We start from the raw sequence: 5,419 nt of genomic DNA on the forward strand, positions 1-5,419 counted from the left end.
GGGGGGGGGGGGGGGGGGGGGGGGGGGGGGGGGGGGGGGGGGGTGGAAGAGGGAGCTAACTGGCGAGGCGAAGGAGGTGGGCTGTGAGGCTGGGGCTGAAAGAGCTTTCCTACCGCCCCAGCCCCTCTTCGCAAGCCTCTCTATTAAGACAGCTCTAAGGGGTTCACCTTCAGAATAGGCCACTAGGAGCTACCGCTGCCCCAGCTCTTTCTAGTGTCCCCCCCCTCACCCCCATCCCTTTCACACTCACTCCTCTCTTTTTCCTTGAAAATCCTTCTATTGTGCCAATCAAGCAGATGGTTTGCAGGAAATATAGCTTGGCCTCGCTGACCGAAACTAATTTTAACTAGCTTTCCAAGCCCGAAACGTTTGTTTTGCTCTTACAAAATAGCCCCAAAAACAGCTGGCAAGGGTGAATTAAACCCATTAAAGACACATTTATAAGAAATTATATTCACATAGGTTGCCTGAACCCCCTTGTGCAGTCTAAGAGAGGAGATGAGCGCATTTAAATGAAAATATCGCAGGACGCTCCCCTCCTTAACATAGCCTGAAAGTCTCAAAACATTTTACTAAATAGATTAACTTGACTATTGTCTTGCATCACATTTATCAGCTTCATTAAGTGAATAGCTGAACAAATATATTACGCATGCATGAAAAGCTCTTTTTCCAGGAGTCTCATTGTATCGTCAGCCCTGACAGGTGGTTAACTGTGTGTTGTGTTTTTTTGTGGGTTTTTTTGGTGTTTTCTTTTTCTTTTTTTTTTTTATTATTATTTTTTAACCCGAAGAAAGAGGATCTCTAGAGCAGCGCAGGGCTGGCAGTGCGGACTTGGAGAAAGTTTACTTCAACTCTCTTCTTGAACCCGCTCCCACTAGCCCCAGCAATATTAAAACCATGTTGGGCCAAGGAGATATGAGCCCACTCAAAATAATCAAAATTAAATTTTTGTAAGCCCAGCCTTGAGTGCTTTCTCTCTCCATCATTACCTCCGCCCCGTTGTCTGAGAAATCAATTTCATACCGTTCCTTTATAAAGCTGAAGATTCCATCCCAGTCTCCTTGAAAATAAATTGTCATTGTTTCTCCTTGCTTAACCAGCTCTTCACAGACTGCAGGATTAAATATTCTTCTTTTTAAAAATAATAATAATAATAATAAAAGAGTCTCATTTTGTTGTCCAGCCTGGTCTCCAACTCCTGGCCTCAGGTGATCCTCCAGCATCTAAATATTCTTTTAATTCTCAATTGAATCCATTTCACTTTATTGTATGTCTTTAGGGAAAGTCCTTGTCTCCTGGGCTTCAGTGACCCTATGGGTGAAACGAGGTGTTGCCCTAGACAGCTGTCTAGGGGCCCTTTCAGATCTGATCTCCTGAGGTTTAAAAACCCTCAGCTCTTTTTTTGCCTTATGAAGGGGCCGGGCAACTCCCAGCCTCTGAGCCCAGAGTGATGATAAGAAGGATGGCACCTCCAGGTCCTAGGGTGCTCTGTTGGTGGAGGGGAAGAAAGTGGGGTACTCTAGAGGCCTAAGGCAAATCTGCCTGCCCGGGAGGACTGCACACACTGGGCTCTCACTCCTGGGGTCTCAGGATACATTGGGGACCGAGAGCAAAAGCCTGAGGTCACCCCACCCACACATTCCGCCCCACATCCCTCCCTTCAAACAGGCTGCCCTGCCTGCTGCTTCTCTCCAGCTCTTGTCTTACCACGAGGTGAGGTGTGGCCAGACAGCAGGTAAAAAGTAGGAGGGGATCCTCCCTGGCTCACTCCCCTTGTCCTGGGTCTCGCTTTTTAGGTGCTTTAGTAACCTGGTGGAGTGACACAGTGAGCCCCTTCCCCTCTATGCTCCATCACCTTTTTCTTCTCCTGTCTTTTCTGCCTTCCCCCCACACCAAGCTGGAGTATTGGTGTTCTGTCCTGGACTTTTTCTGGTTAAAGAGGCTTGAATGAAGGTGAAATTGGTGCTGGGTGGGAAAGGGTGTAGAATCTTTCTCTGAAAGGGCTGCTTTTGTCCAAGGCAAGAGGGCAAGAGGAGAGAGAATATGAAATCTATTCAGTCTTCTCTTTCCCATCCCCAAGGATTCAGGGATGGGGTCCAGATGCCTCTTAGCAAGGCTGGTTTTGTGTTCAGAAGGAAGTGGCCCCCGGGAGGGGGGCTTAGGAGTTAGGGGGACCAGTGAGTTGGGTGACAGATCCTGAAGAGATGATGTGGCTATTCCCACCCCAGCCCAACTACTTCAAGAACAGAGGACTTTGGGAAGACTTGAATGAGTGTGAAAAGTCTTCAGACTTAGCACCAATCTTTCAAAATATCTCCAGAGGCTTGTAGTCTTAATCTTGTTTGACATTTAAGAGAACTCAAGGAAAAAGGATGCTTGCCTATGGACTGAGATTCTCTTTTCTAAACTAAATCAGTATCTTGCTTCATCTTATCCTTTTTCTTCTTTTTTAATTGTAAAAACAAAAAAACTATTGTGTGTGTTTTAAAACATAGAAGTATAGGGAAGTTTAAACTTTGCCTCTGAAGGTTCAATTGCTTGAGTATGCTGAAATAAATGGATAATCAACAGATCAACAGGAGAAAAAACATACAAATTTAATAATGTGCACAAGTGCATGGGAATCACACAACGTATGAGACACAAAGAAGGGCCAGATGGTTGAAATTTAAATATCCTTTTTTAGGGGAGAGAGTTTAAAGAAAAAGTAAGTGATGTTTAGGGGAAATTAATGGACTCAAAGAGCAGACAATACCTGGAACAAAGTTTGGGCTCTGGGGAACGTGGTCACAAATTATAGAAAAATGACGAGCAGAACTGTACTATGAACAAAGGTTGTCTTATGACATAGATATAAGTATTTCAGCTTAAAAAAAAGTTGGCCTGGTGTGTTGGCACACCCCTGTAATCCCAGCACTCTGTGGGGGCTGAGGTGGGCAGGTCACTTGAGTCCAGGAGTTCAAGACCAGCCTGGGCAACATATTGAGACTCTTGTCTCTACAAAAAAAAAAAAAAAAAAAAAAAAATTAAAAAACATTTTTTTAAGCTATTTTGGAGCAACCTCCAGAAGAATAAGAATAGTTCGTTGGGTGTGGTGATAACTTGCAATCTTTTCTCAAGTGATTCTTCTTCTCTGATTGTTTGATGAGATTCTTAGGGAGGGGACTGAAGACAGTTGTGTTTCTTTTGGAAGAATTTCCCTCAGTCAGATAAGGAAACTTCAGAGCGACCTGCTCCCTGTACTTCAGAAGGAGAAGTGGGAGAGGCTGGAGACGGTCAGAGAGAGACCTTGTGTCTGAGGCTTATTTCTGAGGACTTTCAGTCTCCTTTGTTCAAAGCACTCAGCATGCCAAAGTGCCATGTTTTGGGCTATTGTTTTCTGAGCCCCAACAGAAGGAAAAAGAATCATTTTTAGAACGAAAACCTGTAAGCTGGAGAAGGAGTATGGGAGAAACATCCTTGCCTCCAAACTTCAAAGCTCACCTTGTCTCTGTTTGAGATTTTAGAGATTTGCCCTGTTGGGACAAAGAGGTAGACACCCATGGGAGGATTGGAGGCAAAGCTACTTAGTTCTTTATCATGTAATGAAAGTTAGTTTTAAAAATTATTTTTCTTCTAATAGATAGGGAGTCTTGATTTGGCTAAAGGAGGGACCTATCAGAGGGGCTATTTTGAACCATGAGCCAGTGCTTGACAGGGAAATATTCTGAATTGTGGTGGGTCTTTAAATTGCTGAAGAGTTAAAAAAAAAAAAATTGCTGAAGAGTTGTTTGCCTGGGGGTAAGGTAGGCTTAGATGTTAATGTAGTAAAGAGAGTAGAAGAAATCTCCAGACACTTTTACCTGCTCTGCAGTTCTGCTTAGTCAGCATAGGGAAGGGAAAGTGGGAATAGAGAATATGACTTTCTCTTACATTGGTAAGAGATGAGGAAAAGAGCTTTACTTATGGTATTACTATACTACACAAAGGCCTCAAAACCAAATGCCAGCTTCCATCTGCAGAAGGAATAATAAGACTCTCCCCTGCCTGCTACTGTCACCTACCATCAACCTCCCCTTCCACGGCAAAGAGAAAAGAGATGGTCATCAGACAGAGAGGTTCCTTTCTGCCAACTTCCTCTCCATTCTATTCATATCCCTGCTGAGAAGCCCCCTCCTGCCTCCTTGGGAACTGTGCTGGTTAGTTGTTTTCTGTTTACCCTTCTAAACCCCACTGTCTACTCTTTCTGCCTCCTGCTTTACCCTGAGAGGCTGGCCTCTAGGCCATGCATTGACACCAAGATATCTTGCTGGCTAGATTCTTCTAGTTGATTTCTATCAATGGAAAGCACTAGCATCAATTCAAGGGCAGAAGAGATATTTATTCCTCCCACTTCCTTCCTGCCTAGTTGCATTTCTGGGAGGGTCTGTTAGCTGCAGCTTCCAAGATCACTGGACTCTGGCACCATTGTCCTTTCAACCTTCTGCCCTTTCACACCTATGGGCATAATGGGATATAATGGCTTCCCACTGTTGCTGCTCTTTAAGTACATTAACATCCTTTGTTTATTTCCTGTACCCTACTCACACTTCTACAAATAGCCTCTTCCATCTGCACTGGAAAAGCTGCTGCTGGAATCCTGACTGATACAAGACCTTGTTCTCCATTATTCTCTCTCTCTCTCTCTCTCTCTCTCTAGCTTCATATTATCTCTATATAGCTTCGATATTCCCTTCACCACTGGTTCTTTCAAATTGTGTTCATTTTCAAAAGGACTCTCCATTGACCTTATGTCTATCGGTAACTATCTCTTCTTACAAATATCCCCTGACTTCTGTGAGGCCTACAGATGAAGGCTTACCTTCTGTGAGGACTACACATGGAGGCTTACCCTACTTTCCTACTCACCCTACATTATGAAGGGCCACACCCTCCAAAGTGTTGACACCTGGTCTGAATGTCTAAAATCCATCCCAAGCCCTGCAAACAGCCATTCCTGGGCTACATCTTAGGTTTGGTGGTGGGCATACCAGTGATATGATCCACCCTTGGGCAGACAGACCTGGGGAGGGGTTTGTGCAGTCTTTGGAAATGAGCTTGGTTCTATTTGGGCAAAGAATTCCAGGGCCCAAAAGGGAATATATAGGCTTTAGGTGAATGTGTCTCTGTGGTCCCACGGACTCCTGCCTCATGGAGATGCGTAGGGCTGTAGAGAACCCAGAGTGGGGAAAAAATCAGTTTTTTCCAAAAATCAGTTGGTGCTAAACATGTGGGTTTGTTTCTGGGCTCTCAGTTCTGTTCCATTGGCCTGTGTGTCTGTGTTTATGTGACCTTGTGTCTAGTTACTCGGCCTTTCTGTTCCTTCGTTTCTTCAGCGGCTTCATCTAAAATGGGTATAATAACACCTACCATAAAAGATTGTAAAAAGTACATATTC

This window comes from Sapajus apella, unplaced genomic scaffold, assembly GCF_009761245.1.
Source record: "Sapajus apella isolate SASKATOON/1434 unplaced genomic scaffold, GSC_monkey_1.0 scaffold47, whole genome shotgun sequence".
In the NCBI taxonomy this organism is placed as follows: domain Eukaryota; kingdom Metazoa; phylum Chordata; class Mammalia; order Primates; family Cebidae; genus Sapajus; species Sapajus apella.